The sequence below is a fragment of the Panthera tigris genome, chromosome A3, assembly GCF_018350195.1.
Source record: "Panthera tigris isolate Pti1 chromosome A3, P.tigris_Pti1_mat1.1, whole genome shotgun sequence".
In the NCBI taxonomy this organism is placed as follows: domain Eukaryota; kingdom Metazoa; phylum Chordata; class Mammalia; order Carnivora; family Felidae; genus Panthera; species Panthera tigris.
In genome coordinates, this window is record NC_056662.1 from 86,177,688 (window position 1) to 86,197,960 (window position 20,273).

Consider the following 20,273-nt stretch of genomic DNA (forward strand, 5'->3'; position numbering starts at 1 on the left):
AAAAAATGAGGTTTAAAATGAAACCTAAATCTTTCAGTGCCTTAGAAGTATTTTGAAGAGAGCTTTGTTTGATGAGAGTACTCATTCATTATATAAACTTAAAATCTGAATTGTATTCATAATGAAAGAAATAATTCACCTGATTGTTAATGATTAAAACAAAAAAAATTTTTTTTAAAAAGGTAGGCTCCATGCCCAATGTGGGGCTTGATCTCACAACCCTGAAATCAAGAGTCACACGCTTTTCCAACTGAGCCAGCCAGGCACCCCAAGCCCAACTAGGTTTTTGTTTTGTTTTCTTTTGTTGTTGTTTTTAATGTTTATTTATTTATTTTGAGAGAGAGAGAGCAGGGGGAGGGGCAGAGAGAGAGAGGGAGAGAGAATCCCAAGCAGGCTCCATGCTGTTAGCACAGACCCCTATATGGGACTTGATCTCATGAACCATGAGATCATGATCTGAGCAGAAATCAAGAGAGGGATACTTAACCAACAGAGGCACCCAGATGCCCCCAAGGGGTTTTTAAATTTAAATTAGTTGCACAGAAGATTTTAGGGGATGCTATGTCCATGTAGATTCATCAATTATAACAAATACACCACTCTGGTAGAGGATGTCGATAATAGGGGAGGCTGTGCATGAGTGAGGACAGGAGGTAAATGAGAAATCTCTATACCTTCCTCTCAATTTTGCCGTGAACCTAAAATGGCTCTAAAAAGTAAAGTCTATTAAAAATATATAAAATTCACAGAAAATATCCAAATTTCTGTTTCTCTAAGAAGTTTGAAGATCTGGCCACACTGGGTCTGATTGCCCCCAGGGCAACAAACCAAATACTGGCTGACTGCCTTAGAAGTAGCCCAAGGGAGCCAAGCCATCCCAGTCTCCACCACTCGCTGTCCGTTCCCACCATTGCTGCTGGGTGTCAGGGGCTATGCCACCTCACCCCCGAGCCAGCCCACTCATTTAAGTGAATTGCCTGGTCCCTATCAGGATTGGAGTTTAGAATTTAAGAGCTAGACTCTACAGAGTGGGTAAACTTGTTAAGGTTTTGTGTTGTTGTTGTTGTTGTTGTTGTTGTTGTTGTTTTTCACCTTGGGAGCAGTGTGAAGCCATTGAAAGCTTTTACACAAGGCAATGACACAAATTTGCAGAGTTAGACGATCAGTCTGGATTGTTTAAATTCCAAGTACAGGAACTATTTTACTAGGGAATGAGGACAAATCAGGACACCTCAGACTCCCCTGCTCTTTTAAAAAACAACAACAAAGAGATGCTTGTATGCTAATGTTCATACCAGCATTATGCGCAATAACTAAAAGGTAGAAACAACCAAAGTATTCATCAACAGATGAACGAATAATCAAAATGTGGCATGTATATACAAAGGAATATTATTCTGCTGTGAAAAGGAATGAAGTTCTGATACATGGATAAACCTTGAAAACATGCTAAGTAAAACACAAAAGAACAAACGGTGTATGATTTTACTCACATGCAGCATCTAGAGTAGACAAATCCGTAGATACAGGAAGTAGGTAAGAAGTTACCAGGGGCTTGGGGTGAAGGTGGGACTGGGGACTTACTGCTTAATGGGTACAGAGTTTCCATTTGGGGTAGTGAAAATTTGGGGCAAATAGTAGTGACGATGGCACAACATTGCATATTTAATTAATGTCACTGAATTGTACCCTTAAAAATGGTCAAAATGTCAAGTTTTATTTTATATATATTTTACTACAGTAACAAGGAATGAAAGACTGACAGACTGAATGAATGAATGAATGAATGGGTCAAAGTTCAACTAAAGACACCAGAAGAACAACAGAGTAAATCTAAAGAGAGTATAATAAAAGAAATAACGGGGCGCCTGGGTGGCTCAGTCGGTTAGGCGTCCGACTTCAGCTCAGGTCACGATCTCGCGGTCCGTGAGTTCGAGCCCTGCGTCGGGCTCTGGGCTGATGGCTCAGAGCCTGGAGCCTGCTTCCGATTCTGTGTCTCCCTCTCTCTCTGCCCCTCCCCCGTTCATGTTCTGTCTCTCTCTCTCTCTGTCTCAAAAAAATAAATAAATAAATAAATAAAAGTTAAAAAAAATAAAAGAAAAGAAATAATAAAAGTAAAAGGCAAAACGAATGAAATAGAAAACAAACAATAACGTCAAGAGACCAAAAGCTCATTCAAAGGTAGAGGAAAGCTAATAAAATAAATAAACATAAACAAATAAAATAGAAGTAACTATATTATGATAAATGCTAAAAGAGATGCACTGTGAAGAAGTCCTAATTGGAGGGGAAAGTAGGGGAGGGCTCCACAAAAGATATGCTTGTGGAGGTGTGAACTCAGGAGGGGAGAGAAGCGGTGTTCTATAGCACAGAGTTGGGCTGGTGTGTGTGTGTGTGTGTGTGTGTGTGTGTGTGCTGGGCAGAGGGACTCCTGTTGGAGTCACCATTGTATACCCTTCCTAACCTGGTGTCTCAAACCAGGGTATTTAATAAATGTTTGCTAAATGTATAAATGTCTCAGTGTCGTATTCTACAGTGTGCCTTTTATCTGTTCATGGGTTTTAAAGTATAAAATTCCCTAAGCCCTTTATCTATCAATTATGGATTTGGGCACTCCATGCTATGCTCTTTCATGACAAAGCTATGTGATGTTATTCTCCTTAGAGGCTCCCAAACTTTTCTTTATTTCACCTGAAGTGAGGCCTTTAACACATAGGCCAGAATAGAAAGCTAAGATTGACAGCGACTGTTTAAAAGAAAACTGAAATTCAAGTATAACAGTGGCTGCCCAAGTATGTATCTTAAGGATGCACATGATGGTGGGATGTGTCTATCTTCTGCCCCAGTTTTTAGGTATTGGTGATTGCTGTGGGCATTTGAGGGGCCAGGAGAAGGTACTGTTGTTGCATCAGGGATGCAGTGCATGGTTGTGCAGGTTGCTCACTGCACAAGAGCTCCTGGTAGAGGTGGGGAGGAGGACTGAAATGTAGCCTATTTTCCACTTAACAAGCCATGCAGTCTGGGGCTTTGTCCATCCAGATGAAAGAATCCTTTTTTTTTTTTAATTTGGTACAGATGTGTCAGGGATTATGGGAAAATTGCAGTCCTGTTGCCCTTGGTCGTCATCACTATTGCTGCCCTGGTTGGAAGAAGGGTCGGTGCCTGAGAGTCTCCCATCTGTCCTTTCAAAAGAGTTCCCTCGATTCTCTTCAGCTTCCAAGCATCTTTTCAGATCTTTTCAAGCCCTTTGGTGGGTGACTAACCCATCACTGGCAATCCATAGATGGAGAATTATCTTCTTCCAGGAGACCTCGTAAGTTCTGTAAAAAAGCAAAGATAAGCTCACTTCCCCCACGCTGCTTTTGGTCCTGTCCCACCACTAGATGGCAACCTCCCCCAGGTACTGGAAGATGACTTTCCTAAAGACTAAACTGGGGAAGCAGGAAGCGGGGAGGCAGGGCTGCCTGTATAGAAAGTACTTTAGTTTGATCTCAGCTTTCTTAGTATGTGATTTGGAAATACATTCTGTCATTCAATTTTATTAAAGTGAATACCAGTTTTACAGCACTCATCAAGCTCATATAGAGCCTCTTCTTTTCTTGTTCATCTGACTCTGTTTCAAACTGTAGATGTTTAAATGCAGGAGACACAGGGGCACCTGGGTGGCTCAGTCAGTAAAGCCTCTGACTCTTGGTTTCACCTCAGGTCATGATTTCTCAGGTTGGTGAGTTCGAGCCCTGCATCAGGCTCTGCATGACAGTACAGAGACTGCTTGAGATTCTGTCTCCTTGTCTCTTTGCCACTCCCCTGCTTGTACTCTCTCTCAAAAATAAATGAATAAACTTTAAAAATAAATAAATAAATAAATTAGGGGGACACAGGCCAAATTATAGAGAACTCAACTCCCTGAGAACTAGTATTTCTGGGAAATACCGAAGGCCTTATTAGTAACATAATGGGGTATTAGTTAAATAAATTCTGACTCCAGGCAAAACAAAAGCTATTAATTATTTTTAACATTCTTCTTTTTTATTTTACTTTTTAAGCTTTTTTAAAAGTTTGTTTATTTACTTTGAGAGAGAGAGAGAAAGAGAGAGAGTGCGAGGGAGGGGCAGAGATAGAGGGAGAGAGAATCTCAAGCAGGCTCTGCACTGTCAGGGCAGAGCCCAATGCAGGATTCGAATTCACGAACCATGACCTGAGCCAAAATCAAGAGTTGGACACTTAACCGACTGAGCCAGACAGGCGTCCCTCTTCTTTTTTAATGGGGGCATAATTTATGTTACACTCGAAGGTGTAATTTTTAAGTATACAGTTAAGTGAGATTTAATAAATGTGTACACCAGTGTAACCACCACCCCAATTAGGACACAGAAGGTTTCTGTCAAGATGGTAAAATCTCTTGTCTGCCTTCAAGTCAATCCCCATGACCTGAAGCAGGCTCAAGGCCCAGAGGGATACAAACAGTTTGTTGAGCAGGGAGTCTGTAGCCTTGAGGATAATGTGCCCTGTAAGAGGCTAAATACAACTCGTAATTACTCACAGCTTTTGTGCTTTTGTGTTTTCCTGGTAAAATCAACCATTTATTTTTAAGCAAGAAACGACATTTTAAGAATCAGTTTATTTTACACAGCATTTTATAACATAATTTTCTTCCAAATAGGTAAATACACAAAATTCGCAAAAATATGCTTAGTCCTTGCTTCATGATTTGTTTCTTATGAAGTTTTTTTACTTTGCAGTTGTTAGGCTATGGCTGGGAAATTTATCAAAACCATTCAGTGAGACTATTGATTTGTTTTAAAGGTCTTTTTTCCTGAAGGACCAATCAAAGCATTCTTCAGTCCAGGAGTTAAATTTATTTGTCAGCTTGCACCAGACTGTGGCTTTATTACTATGCTACAGAAATGCATTGATATCTCTTTTATTTTTTATTTAAATCTAAGTTATTTAACATATAGTCTAATAATGATTTCAGGAATAGAATTTAGTGATTCATCACTTACATATAACACCCAGTGCTCCTTAATGCCTCTCATCCATTTAGCCCATCCCCCCAACCAGCACCCCTCCAGCAATCCTCAGTTTGTTCTCTGTATTTAAGACTCTCTTATGGTTGTCTCCCTCTCTGTTTTTATCTTATTTTTACTTCCCTTCCCCTATGTTCATCTGTTTTGTTTCTTAAATTCCACGTATGAGTGAAATCATATATTTGTCTTTCTCTGACTTTGCTTAGCATTATACACTCTGGTTCCATCCACGTAGTTGCAAATGGCAAGATTTCATTCTTTTTGATGGCTGAATAATATTCCATGTGTGTGTATACACACACACACACACACACACACACACACACACATATACCACATCTTCTCTAACCATTCATCAGTCAATGGACATTTGGGTTCTTTCCATACTTTGGCTATTGTTGATAGTGCTATTATAAACATTGGGGTACATGTGCCCCTTCGAAACAGCATTCCTGTATCCTTTGGACAAATCCTTAGTAACACAATTGGTGGGTCATAGGATAGGTCTATTTTGAATTTTTTGAGGAACCTCCATGCTGCTTTCCACAGTGGCTGTACCAGTTTGCATTCCCACCAGCAGTACAAAAGAGATCCACTTTCTCCACATCCTTGCCAACATCTGTTGTTGCCTGAGTTGTTAATTTTAGCCAATCTGACTGGTGTGAGATGATATCTCAAGAAATGCAGCGATTTCTACTAAGAGATTCTTCCTTTATTGTCGACTTCTGATGGAAGCATAACACACATGCAGAAAAGCGCATAGCTCCATGAACTTGCATAAAATGAACACACCCATGTAATCAGCACGCAGGTCAAGTAACAGACTAGTAGAACCATAGACTTCCTTCTAATCACTCCAGAGGTAACCATTACCTTGACTTCTAAAAGCATAGATGCATTTTACCTGCCTTTGAACTTTCCATAATAGAATCATATATTAGGTGCTGTGTTATGCCTGGCTTCCATCACTCAGTGTTTTATTTGAGAAAGACATTCATATTGTTACGTTGTAATTTGTTCTTTCTCTTGCTGTGTAGTATTCCATGGTATCACCATCCCACCATTTAATTATCCATTTCATATTGATGGACGTGTATATTGTTTCTGGTTATTGGCTGTTACAAATAAAGCTGCTATGAAAAAATTGTAAACACCTCTCGATGCATATTACCTACATATGGCCGGGATCTACATTTGTTGAGCTTGAACTGATGCTGCCAAAGTGTTTCCCAGTATCGTTGTACAAATTATACTCCCACCAGCAATGCACGAGAAGAGTAGTTGTTCCATTTTGACAACATTTGTTATAACTAATCTTCTTCATTTTAGATATTCTGGTATGTAGAGTGATATCTCATCAGGGCTTTTCTCTGAAACTAAAGCTGAACACTTTTCTCATGCTAGATTGGCTATTTGTATATCTTCTTTTGTAAAGTGCCTGTTCAAGTCTTTTGCCAACTTTCTGTAAAACACTTAAATGGGTACTTTACATATGTTTTTAATTTCTCTTTCATTTTAACTTTTCATTATGAAATAATTTCAGACTTTTGTAAAAATAGTACCAAAAAATCCTATATTCCCTTTACCTAACTTCGTATCTCCATATCTTGCATGACTTTATAATCCGCTTATCAAAATCAAGAAATCAACATTACTCATCTGTAGACCTCTTTAAAGTGTCATCAGTTGTCTCTCTAATATCTTTTTTCAGAACAAGATTCAATCCAGAATTACACATGGCTTTTCATTGTCACATCGTCTTGGTCTCCATTAACCTGGGATAGTTCTTTAGTCTTTGTCTTTAATGACTTTAACACTTTAAAAGAGTATTGACCATTGTGTAAAATGCCCTCGATTTGCATTTGTCTGATGTTGTCTCAAGATTAAGTTCAGGTTATGCATCTTTGAAGGAGTGACGCTGTATTCTCAGTGCATGGTAGCAGGAGGAACATGATGCCAATATATCTTACCAGTGGTGATGTGTACTTGACCACTGGGTTAGGCTGATGTCTGCCAGGTGTCTCCACTTTGAAGTTACTGTTTTTCCCTTTGTAGTTAGTAAATATCTAGTAATGCATTAAGTACATATCCTGTTTCTTGTCATTCTTTTGCTCTACAATGTTTTTAATTTATAGTATTCACTCATGTCTTCTGAAAAGTTTGTTTTTCCTTTCATGTTTGGATCTACAGTTCATCTGCAATCGATTCTCTTTTAGGTAAGTATCAAGATTTATTATTTTCTCATCTGATACCAAATTGACCTGGCACCATTGGTGGAAAATCCATCCTTTTCCCATGGTGCTGCCACCTTTGTTACAAATCAGGTGACTATATGGGTGAAGGTCTCTTTCTGCCCTCTCTTGTTACATTTGTTCATTTGTCTGTCTTTGTGCGACTACCACACTGACTTAAGAACCATATTACTAACTCTTAATATCTTCACATTTCTGGCTCTGATCTCTTTCAAGACAGACTTGCTATTTTTGGCCTTTTTCATTTCAGTTTAAATTTCAGAATCTGTTTGTCAATTTCCACGTGCACACCATAAACCTCTGATAGGATGATTTGGATTGTGTTAAATCTTTAGGTCGTTTTGGGAGCATCACCTACTTACAATATTGAATCTTCAAATTTCCAACACAGTACTTCCCTCCATTTAATTAGATCTTTATTTCTCTTAATGTTTTATTGTTTTCGGTGTAGCGGTCTTGCGCAGCTTTCATTGATTTTTTCTATATATTTGAGGTTTAACAATTAATTTTTGAAATATGACTACCTGAGAAGAGAATAACATAGATCAGTGGTTCTCAGTGGGAGGTGACTTTGCTCCCAGGACAACTCTGGACAACTCAGGACAACTTTTGGTTGTCACACTGGGGATAGTGCTACTGACATCTAGTGGGTAAAAGCTGGGAATGCTGTTAAACATCCTACAAAGCCCAGGCCAGTCTCCCACAATGAGCCTGTCATACAGCCCAAAATGTCAAATAATGCCACTTTCAAGAAACTTCAGTATAGAATTAAGAAGTTCCAGAAAAATGTCACTTGAGTCATTATTTTTTATACATTGTTTATGGATTTTTGTATGTCACGTACATAGCGATCTACAGTGACAGTTTCATCATATTAAAGTTATTCTTTCCTACTGGGGTGTGAATAAAGCTTGACAGTTTCAGAACTTTATGAAAAGAGTTTTATAATTGTTGGGAGATAATTCTCCATGGGTTCTGGGTTTCCACACATTTTCTGAGAGAAAGACATAGGCTGTTTTTTGTTCAAGGATGTTTGCGTAACAGACAGCCTTAGAAACATAAAGACAGGGGTGCTCTCTAGAGAGTTGGAGACAACTCTTCCTGGAGATATTCCAGGGTAATAAAGCTAGAGACCTTGTCCTTCCTTCTCTGGAGATTATTTGCTTACACTCTAGGGTAATAAAAGATAATACCCCCTCCGGGGAGGATAGGCAGGTTTGTTAGCAGTCCCCCATATTAGATTATAAGGGGTTTCCTGGGCTCACTGTTCCTCAGCTATGTCACAGATCCACAGTTTGCCCAGCATCACCTCAGCCTACCTCTCCATGGCCCCCATGGGACTTGGAGGCAAGGTGGAGCCCATGCTTGCCTGCTGTGCTGTAATAAAACTGTCTAAATCTATTTGGGCTGGTTGTCACTTTCCTGGCTGAATCTAGCAGGCCTAACTAGAAGCTGCAGTAATCTTGGCTGCATAGGGATTGCTGGATAAAGTCCCATTAGCAAGGCTTACCACCAACGTAGGAAAAGGAGGAGGCACCATTAATGCCATACATGTGTTTTCTCTCTCTTATATGATGATAGGGAGTTGGCAGTTAAGTAAGGCAAAATCATCTCCATGAAAGGTTCCCATGATCTGCCTTTTAGGTAGATGGGTTTGAGGTGCTGGTCCTGAGACAGCCACAGAAACAAACAGCTGCCATATTACTGTCTCTATTCAAATTCACAACATAGTTGTTGTCATCAAAGGCCTACCTGTGTCTTCAAGGATGCTGACGGTGACAATACAAGGCTTGGTTTGATCCCACTCAGTATTTTGGACTTATTTCCTAGAGGCTGGGTCCTAGTTCTGTTCTTGGGGTCCTGATTCCCCTGAAATGACCAGGTCTTTGTTATTTACTTAGATTCACCATGGCCCCTTTTTCCCTCTTGCACGAGGTTTCTCGGATCTTTGGTAGACTTTTCCCACCAATTTGCGACCACCCAGACTTACCCGAACTTACCAGTGGCCACAACCTCAATTCAATCTAAAAGCCTAGCCTCTACCAAAACAGAACAAAACAACACAAAACAAACATACTATATATATATATACATATATGTATATATATATATATATAGTATGTGTGTTATCATGGTAACCCTCACCTTGTACTATTTATTTGCAGCTGCTGTGTTTTTGTGAACGCTAACTTAACTGAAGTTAACATCAGGGCTGTCCATATTCACTTCAATATTTGCAAAAACAAATGAGACCATGCTGATTACAGCTAATTTTCTAATGATGGTTTGATTTCACAAGGAATATACAGAGCTGTAGGACAGCAGCAGGAAAGGTCCAAGTGAGAAGAACAGACGTCAAAAGTCAACATTCTTTTTTTCTTTTTTTTTTAATTAAAAAAATGTTTATTTCTTTGTTTTGAGAGAGAGAGAGAGAGAGAGAGAGAGAGAGAGCTCATGCAGGCAAGAGTGGGGAAGAGCCAGAGAGGGGCAGGGAGAGAGGGAGAAAGAGAGAGAATCCCAAGCAGGCTCCGTGCTGTCAGCGCAAAGCTGGATATGAGGCTCGAACTCACGTACCATGAGATCATGACCTGAACCAAAATCAGGAGTTGGAAGGTCAACTGACTGAGCCACCCAGGCAACCCAGAAGTCAACATTCTTGAAGTCTTCCTTCTTCTGTAGCTGCCATGCATCTGAGGGGGGTGAGGGGTGGGGGCGGGGCAGTGATCTGCAAAAGCATTGTCATTGGATTATAAATCTTTGTGAAGTTTCTATTCATACGATGCATATGATTAACCTCCATGTGATCAAATCAGGTTTCTATTTTGGTTGAGCTGTAGCAGCTTATGGTAACCAAAAGAGGTTTTGGAGAAGAAGGAGAAAAAAAGGCCTTCTTCTTTGGAAGAATGGAAAAAGGAAAATAGTCAATGTTGCTACTTTTTATTAGATGTATTTCCTATAGAATATTAGACTACTTCTTGATGAAGAACGGGGTTCATAGAAGATTGACTGCCTTTGCTCATGCTGTCAGCAAACACAAATTCTGAGATCCTAACGTCTAACAGTGCAATAAATTGGGCAATACCTCTCTCCAAACACCAGTGAAGTTTCAGGTAGACAGCACAATGATTTGATATTTATATACATGATCACCACAGTAAGTCTGATTAACATCTGTCACCATATATAGTTACAGAAATTTTTTTCTTTTTTTCTTGTGATGAGAACTTTTTGATCTATGCTCTTTTTTTTTCTTGTGATGAGCAACTTTTAAATATGCAGCAGAGTACTATTAACTATGGCTAATAATGCTGTACATTACATCTCCATGACTTACTTATTTTATAGCTGGAAGTATGTACCTTCTGACACCCTTCACGCATTTTGTCCCCAGTCCACTCCCCACCCCCTGTAGCAACCACTGAGCTGTTCCCTGCAGTGAGTTTTGTTTTTTAGATTCCACATATAAGTGAAATCATATGGTATTTGTCTTCCTCTGTCTGATTTATTTCACTTAGCATAATGCCTTCAAGGTCCATCCATGTTGTCACAAACGGCAAGATTTCATTCTTTTTCATGGCTGTATAGTATTCCTCTGTGTGTGTGTGTGTGTGTGTGTGTGTGTGTGTGTGTGCGCGCGTGTGTGTGTGTATGCATATGTGTATGCACACGTGCACATATGCCACATCTCTGCACTCACCTATCAGTGGACACTTAGGTTGTTTCCATATCTTGGCTATTATAAAAATCATGCAGTGAACATGGGGGGGTTCATATGATATATCTTTTCAAATTAGGAAACAGATTTTCTGCATGAGCATCCCTCTTGTAAACCTTTCATATACTGTTTTTTAAGCAAGCCTAATACACTGCTGTGACCTGTGATTGGGATGCCCTGTTATAACCTCAGGAATTGGTGGATATTATGGTCCCCGGATGGGTTTGTGCCTAAAGCAGTACTAGTTGCCTGGCAGAAAGATGGAGAAGAGGAGATGGAACACTGCTGTTCTTGTTGGAACATGCCTTGCAGAACTATTTGCCTCTTAAAATTCTGTACGTTTGCAACTTTGATAAAAATGAAAGCTATCTTTTAAAAAAATTTGGTAGATGGGCTGAATAAAATGGACAGAACTGAAAGTGGAATGAGTGAACATGTAAGGTTAATCCTAAAGAGTCTCTCAAACTCAGAGGTAAAGGGCTAAAGCAAAAATGAAAACAAAAGAAACAATAACAACCAATAAAAGAAAGGTTAAGTGACATGGAGGATAAAGTCAAAAGTTCCTACAGCGTCAAACAGAAATTCCTGACCAAAAGAATGGAGATAATGGAAGAGAGATAACATAATAAAAGACCTTTTCTGAATTTGGAAAAGATTCAAGTCTTTGGAGTGAACAGACCTACGAGTGCCAACCAGGACTAGAGAAACAAATCCCACTCCTAAACACATTCTTCAATGGAAAGGGAAAAAAAAATCTTAAATTTTTCTAGTGAGAAAAACTAGATTACCTACAAAGGAACAAGAATCAGTTTAACATCAGATTTTTCTTTGATCCCAGTGGATTCTAGGAGACATGGAGAAATATTTTGAAGGATGGTGTCAAAATTTGTTTTCTCTGGAGTCCCCAAACATGACATTTATATACATATTAGGTAGTAGCAAATACTGTTGATTGAGGAAGGGAATCATTCATTAAAAGTTTTGTTATTTAAGTTTTATTTAGCTCTGATCAGATAAATAGCCAACACCAATATAAAGCTTATAATGGACTAAGAACTCTAAAAATTTACATATATTAAGTCATTTAATTCTTATGACCCCTATGAGTTAGGTAATATCATTATCCCCATTCTACAGATGAAAAAACTGAGGCACAGAAAAGATAAGTGACTTTCTTTTTTTTAATGTGGTGTATACATACAATGGAATATTATTCAATATTTTTTTAAAAAATGTTTATTTTTGACAGAGAGAGAGAGAGAGAGAGTCAGTTGGGGAGGGGCAAAGAGAGAGGGAGACTGAGGATCCGAAGAGGGTCTGTGCTGAGAGTGAAGAGCCCGATGTGGGGCTCAAACTCATGAACCATGAGATCATGACCTGAGCCGAAGTCAGATGTTTAACCAACTGAGCCACCTAGGTGCCCCAATAAGTGACTTTCTTTAGGCCTCCAGCTAATAAATGGTAGAGCTGAGATTGAAACCCTCATTTTATTTTGGAATTTAATAAGGTTTTCTTTGCAAATAAATATTTTGTCAGTTTTTGTAAATATACAGTAGATGATGGGAATGAAGGTGCTTTCTCTGTAGAACATGTAGTCCAGTCCAGCCCATAACTATTAATTCTACATCATTAAAATATTGTTCAGATTACTGCTATGTTTCTTGGTGTGTTTTCTCTATCAAAGTCATAGCAGAGACAGTTTAAAATTTATTTCCGCTTCATATTGTAAAAACACTTTAAGTTTCTTCTTCTACCTCTTAGATGCTGTTTTCTTTTCTACATTCCAGAATTTTGTCATAGTTCTAAATACTTTTTTTGTGCTTACTCATCCTCAAATGTTAAAAGTTGTATATATGCTTTGCATTTGTTCCCAAACAGGATGAGCTAATTCTTCTTGGCTCCCAGCCTGTCTATTTGGATGCTGTTAGAATCTTCTTCTCATATCTTAAGCTGAAGGATTGGTTACCTTCTGGCAGCCTGAAGAGATTGTGGAGGGAGCCAGCTGGCAAGGAAGGTCACCCCTGCAGGATTTCTTCCCAGTGTTCTACAAAGCCACTGTCCCAAGGGGCCAAAGGTTATCTGGCCTTTGTCCTTGCCTCTTTCCTGGTTAACAGCCAGACTGAATATCAGAGAAGAGCTTGCTACTCAGGGTAAAAGTTCTCCCTATTTGCCTTGGGCCACTTCAATAAGTATTGGGAAGGGAGAGTCAGAAGACTGGCCTAAACCCCACTCTTATCTGGAAGTGTTTTGGTTATCTATTGCTCTATAAAATAACACCAGCAATCATTTACTATTGTTACCCCTCATGATTCTGGTGAGTGACTGGGCTCAGCCAGGTGGTTCTTATGTAGGGTCTCTCAGTTGACTTCCATGAGACAGAGAAGATGCTGGAGTCATCTCAAAGGCTCTTTCATCCACATGTCTGGCACTGGGACTGGAGAAGTTCAGACTACTGGGGCTGGAAGAGCTGGGGCTTCTCTGTCTCTCTTCATGTGGTCTGTCCATGTGCTCTCTGCAGCATGGTGACTTCAGGGCGGCTATACTTGCTACACAGCCACCACCCAAGGGTCCTCAAGCATTTGTTCTGAGTGAGAGAACTAGATGGAAGCTGTATCACTTTTTAAGACCCAGCCTTGAAAGCCACATAGCATTACTTTTGTTCTGTACTCACAGAAGCCCACCCAAGGAGCCCACTCAATTTCAAAGAGACCATCTCTTGACTAGGGGTGGGGGGGCAGGGTATTAGAAGAGCATGTGAGACCGAATATATTGTGACCAATTTTGAAAAATACAATCTGTTACAGGAAGTTTAATACAATTTTGTTGAAGTTAGTAAGGGATTGTAGGGGCGCCTAGGTGGCTCAGTAGGTTAAGAGCCTGACTTTGGCTCAGGTCATGATCTCGTGGTTAGTGAGGTCAAGCCCTGTGTCAGGCTCTGCACTGTCAGTACTTAGGATTCTCTCTCTCTGCCCCTCCCCCACTTGCGCGCGCGCTCTCTCTCTCTCTCTCTCAAAAATAAATAAATAAACTTAAAAAAAATGATGGTATACCATCCATAGTAATACTTATCGGCACCTACTCTATGCAAGCATCTAACTGATAGAGCTGTGAGAATTAATTGATTAAAACTGTATATCTGAAGTACTTGGAATAGTGACTGTCACATGGTAAGTGCTTATATAAATATTAGCTATACTCTACAGTTAAAGAAAATTAGAGCTCAATGACTATAGTGTCAACCCTGCCATTCATTTTCTGTTGTCCAATCCACTATTCAAGAATTTTTTTAAAAAATCTTCTTGGTTTACCTCCTTATTTTGATGGAACATACCATCTGAAAGCTTCTTAAGAAAAGGCACATGGGGGGGCGCCTGGGTGGCTCAGTCGGTTAAGTGGCCGACTTAGGCTCAGGTCACGATCTCGCGGTCCGTGAGTTCGAGCTCCGCGTTGGGCTCTGTGCTGTCAGCTCAGAGCCTGGAGCCTGTTTCAGATTCTGTGTCTCCCTCTCTCTCTGCCCCACCCCTGTTCATGCTCTGTCTCTCTCTGTCTCAAAAATAAATAAACGTTAAAAAAAAAAATTAAAAAAAAAAAAAAGAAAAGGCACGTGGGAGGGGACCCTCGGTGGTTCAGTTGGTTAAGTGTCTGACTCTTGATTTCAGCTCAAGCCATGATCTCATGGTTTGTGAGATCGAGCCCCACATTGGGCTCTGTGCTGACAGTGCAGAGCCTGCTTGGGATCCTCTCTCTCTCCCTCTCTCTGCCCCTCCCCCACTTGTGCCATCTCTATCAAAATTAATACATAAACTTTAAAAAATAAAAATAAAGGAAAGGTGCTTGGGAGATCAATTTTTTGAAATCTTACATGTCTGAAAATATCTTTATGAACCCCCACATTTGACCAATGGCTTGAGTGGCTATGAGAATCTATGTTGGAAATTGTCTCTCAGAATTGTAAAAGCATTATTCCATTGTCTTTCAGTTTGATGTGTTGCAGTAGAGAAATCTGATGCCATTCTGGTTCTTGATCCTTGGTTTTGTAGGGGTCAGTGGCAGGTTGCTCCAAGATGGGCTGCTTTGGCATGAACATTATTTTCAGTTAAACAATCAAAACCCAGGAGATTTAAGAAAAGCTCTTTACCTCCCCCTCAACTGCCTGCCTGTACCAGGAAGAGAGCTATTAACATATTCCTCTTTACCCAAGAAACTTATCCACATAATAGGGCAACTTTTGTTTTCCAAACACCTCCTCTCACCTTCCTGCTAATGGTCTTTCTCCCCTTTGTATCCTCAGACCCCTACCCCTCTTCTTATCTCATATAAGTGTCATATAACACCACTGTCTTTGGAATTTCCATGTCTGTGTGGATTTTGTGTATGTATGCTACTAAATTTGACTTTCTCCTGTTAACCTGTCTCATGTCGATTTGATTCTTAGTCCACCTAGAAGGACCCTGAAGGGTAGAGGAAATTCTTCCCCCCTTACAGTACGTAATCTCATTTTTTCCCTCTGGGCGCTTGTAAGATCTTCTCTATATCCCTGGTCTTCTGAAATGTTATCATGATGTACCTTGATATGATTCTGGTTTTTTCCCATTGTGTTGGACTCAATGAGCACTTTCAGTGTGGAAAGTGGAGATAGGCTAATCACATCAGGGACAGTAAATCAGTGGTAAAACTCCCAGGGCTGATTCAAAAGTGAAGACTGACCTGATGTAATTCTTGAGTTAACTTTGTAAGCTCTTAAACTCCTTTGAGTTCTCAGATACCAGGCCAACCGGAGCCAGAAAATTGATGATGTTGACCCTTGCCAGCCTTTTTGTGACTTTGAATTGGACTCTATTACCCAAAGATGACTTTTGCCGAAATTCCTTGCTGAATGCATCGCTGCATAAGCCCCTTCTGAATGTCTATGAACTCTTAGCTTAAAACTTCCCCAGTGTTGTTCAGGGACACACTACTTGGTGAAATATTCCAATGTTCTCCTTTACATGTTACAAGTAAAACACTTCCTTTTCCTATTCTTTGACCTGGTTGTGTCTGTTGGCTCCACACTCACCAAGAGGCAAACCCAGTTTCGGATAACAATACCCTGTAGTTTTAAAAATATATAATTGAATTATTTAATTGATTTCTTCTCTGTTTCCCAGATGTCTTGGGCTGGCTTTCAAATTTTTTATCATTTCTTACTTCTTTCTCTTCTTTTTGCCTTTTTCTATACATCCTAGAATATTTCTTTATCTTCCCACCACTCTATTGAGTTTTTTGTTTTTGCTATCATATTTTTAATTTACAAGAGCTCTGTTTGGTTCTCTGAGTGTTTCATTTTTAGAGAATCTGTTCTATTTTTATTCTCATTCTTTTTATTTCTCAAAGGAAATTGATAATGGGTTTTTTAAAGTTTTCTTCTCTCTCTCTACTCTGTTTCTTCAAAGTTCCTTTTTTCCATTCTGATTTATGTCAGATCCTTCCCTTAAATTCTGATGACCTTCAGCTGTCTGTTCTTATTTAAGAGTGTCAGAGCAAAACAAAATAAAACAAAACAGGACACCTAGTTAAATTTGAATTTTATTTATTTTTTTTTTTTTTCCAACTTTTTAAATTTATTTTTGGGACAGAGAGAGACAGAGCATGAACGGGGGAGGGGCAGAGAGAGAGGGAGACACAGAATCGGAAACAGGCTCCAGGCTCCGAGCCTTCAGCCCAGAGCCTGACGCGGGGCTCGAACTCACGGACCGCGAGATCGTGACCTGGCTGAAGTCGGACGCTTAACCGACTGCGCCACCCAGGCGCCCCAAATTTGAATTTTAGATAAAAGACATACTTAGAGTAGATATGTATTTAAACTTTAGTAAAAAGTTTTTGATTGTTTATTTGGAATCCAATTTAACTAGGTGTCCTCTATTTTATCTAGCAACCCTAGGAGTGAGGTCTTAAATGCTCCCTGGAGGCTCTATGCATGCACGTGGACTTCGCTAAGGGAAATTCACTAAAGGGTTGTTCCGGTTTCATTGAACACCTGATGACAATCTCTTTAGGTCTTTACTCTCCCCAAAGAAGAATATTCCCAATTCTGTACTCTGGCTACCAATGCTGTAGGAGCCCTTTGAAGGAAGAATACTGACAAGTTCAATATTCATCATATTAAGTTTCATATAGATCGTCAATATCAGTACCGTTTCCCTAGCTAAGTATGGCCACTGTTAAATAGAAAACCACAGGGCCAAAATGGCATCATGTAGGACAAGGCCCCAAGTCATTAAGCCAAGACTTAATACCTAACCGGACTGCAGTTTCCAACCTCCCAGAAATGTAACCTTTAACCTGTCATGGAATTTCCTGGTCAGCACTAGGAAATTTGCTGATAGACCCCTTCTGTTCCCCTTAGGAGGGCAACATTGTCTAAAACAATGGACTCTTTGCTAATAATTTCCTTTTTTCCACTCCCTCCCTACCTTTAAAAGCCTTTCCTTTTCTGTGGGCCTTTGGAGGTCCCCCCTACTTGCTAGACAGGATGCTGCCTGATACGTGAATCAATTAATAAAGCCAATTAGATCTTTAAAATTTACTTTAAAATTTACTTGGTTTAATTTTTGTTATTTAACATGGCAAATTTTTGTTAGTCCCCCCATTCAGGGATGGAGCCTAAATCGCCTTCCCTTGAATCTGAGCTGGCCTTAGTGACTTGCACGAATTATAGAATGCAAAGGAAATAACATTCAGGGGCTTTCAAGCCTAGGTAATAAGAAGCCTAATAATGTCTTCCTGGACAAAGGATCTCTTAGAGTATCCTTTCTGGGAGCCCCGAGCCTCCCAGTAGGAAACACGACTACCCTGAGACTGCCATGTGGAGAGAGCATGCTTAGATGCTCTGGTGGAGAGTGCCAGCTGAGATCAGCCTCCCAGCTCACTTTGCTATGATACCAGACACGTGAATGAATCCTCCAGAATGGCCTATCTGCCAGCTGAATACTGCTAAGTGACCTTTGCTGATGTCATGTGGAACAGAAGAGTTGCCCAGCCAAGACTTGTCCAGATTCAGACCTGCAAGAACATGAGATACGATAAAATGATCATTGTTTTAGGTTACCAAGTTTTGAGGTACTTTGCTAGGGAAACTTAAATAACCAGAATAACTTGACTATACCTGGTAAGTCCCATTCAAGAGATCCTCTGCTTTATGCCCTCGAGAGAATATATTTTCAGTCTTTTGCCGAAGTATGAGAGGGGCAGTGGCAGCTGTGCAGTACTAGGGATTCTACAGACTTAGAAAATATACACTGTTTTTATTCTTAAGTATATATCTACTTTCAGAAGCACATGGTACATCAGTACGTATCCTGAGAAATTCTGAGAATCCTGAAATCCTGAAAAATCCTGAGAAATTTCATGTTGCTTCTGTTTTTTAAGTTTATTTATTTTGAGAGAGAGAGAGAGAGAGAGAGAGAGAGAGAGAGAGCATGAGTGGGGGAGGGACAGAGAGAGAATCCCAAGCAGGCTCCACAGGGTCAGTGAAGAGCCTGACATGGGGCTCGAACCCACAAATTGTGAGATCATGACCTGAGCCAAAATCAAGAGCCAGAGGCTTAACTGACTGAGCCACCTAAGAGCCCCTCTCATGTTGCTTCTCACGTTTACCTACTCTGGGCTTGAGAATTCTTTTTCTCAGGTCTGCTAAGTCAATTACCACATGTCTATCTGCTTTCCAGCTTCCAAAGTTTTGTTCTTTTTCCTCTCTTGTTATCTTGTTCTTGTGAGATTTTTGTTTTTAATCTGCAGTTGCTTTAGTTGGATTTCAAGAGGGAAATGAGGCAAATGCATGTGCTCATTCTGCTATCTCTAAAGTTTCCTTCCAGTCTTTAATTTCAACAATTACATTAATTTTTAAAATACACTATCTTTGGGGCACCTGGGTAGCTCAGTCGGTAAAGCTACTGACTTCAGCTCCCATCATGATCTTGCAGTTCATGAGTTTGAGCCCTGTCCTGACAGCTCACAGCCTGGAGCCTGCTTCAGATTCTGTGCCTCCAGCTCTCTGCCCCTCCCCCATTCATATTCTCTCTCTCTCTCTCTCTCTCTCTCTCTCTCTCTCTCTCTAATGCAGAACAATTTTAAAAATTAAAATAAAATAAAATACATTGTCTTAGATCAGGCTCCCTAGAAGCAGAACCGGAGATGAAGATTCTTGTGTAAGTGCCTTACTCAGTAAGGGAGCACTCTCAGGAAAAACCTGTACTTGAGACAAGCAGGGTAATGCAAAGGAAGATGCAGAATACAGGTGTGGTTTCTGCAGAAATTTAGCCCAAGCCTAAGCCCACAGGAGCTCTTGAATATGAAGGGTATCACAAATGTATTCCTGGCCTTTTGTACCCCACAAAGTTAGCTTTGACTATGTCTCCTCAACCTGATGTGAGGGCAGTTATGGGAGAAAGGGGCAGCCGTCAGTAAAGGTGATTTTGGCAGAGTGCATCAGCTCCATTCCCAACCTTTTACTTTTTTTAGAGTAGCCTAATTGTTAATTTTTCAGGGATGCAATAGTCTTCTCTAGTCACTCAGGAAATGAATTATCCCATTTCATTCTTTTCCTCCTGATTTTGCTTCCTCTGGGTTAGTTCGGAAACGGAAGCTCAGAAACTTTAAGTTACCAAGCAGAGAAAAGGATCAAAACCAGGGCTAGAATCTAAACCAGTCTGATCCTAAAGCTCATTTCTTAACCATGTTAAACCACGTCCTTTTGGTACATCTTAATGAAATAATTTAAATGTTACCTCTCCGGCTTTAAGGGTGTAATAGTCACTTGGATTTGGTCTACTGGAGAGCAAACACACTCACCAAAGCTACCTACCCTCTGTCAAATAGAATCCGTATTTGCCGGTAGACTCAAAAGATTTATTCTGCAAACTTTCACTGAATACCTACTATGCGCTAGAAGCCACACTAGGCGTGTGTGCAAAGATGGCCTAGACTCAGTTGGTGCCTTCAAAAAGCCAGTGTTAACTCGAGGAGGCAGATACGAGCGCACGTGAAACTGTTTTTACAAGGCGTGAGCGCGGCTCCCCGGCCCAACCTAGAGGCTACCGACCAGCACCAAACCTGGGAATTTACCGGGGAGAAGAGATGGGTTTGGGGGTGCTCCGAACTCCTGTTCCCAAAGGTTTCCCCGAGGAAAGGGAACTCGATTTTCCTCAAGGGAGATGTGGAAGTACTGGGAACTTTTTGGGGTATTCGTTTGAGTGTGCAAGAGGGAAACAAAATGTGCCGCTGAGATTTCACTTCCCA

At 40.2% G+C, this 20,273-nt stretch overlaps 1 protein-coding gene across 1 annotated transcript in view; it reads left to right on the forward strand.

The window, feature by feature from the left end:
• Window positions 1-20,273, forward strand: part of ANXA4 (annexin A4) — a 94,359-nt gene that overhangs the window by 11,663 nt on the left and 62,423 nt on the right. The gene's annotated exons all lie outside the window — the stretch shown is intronic.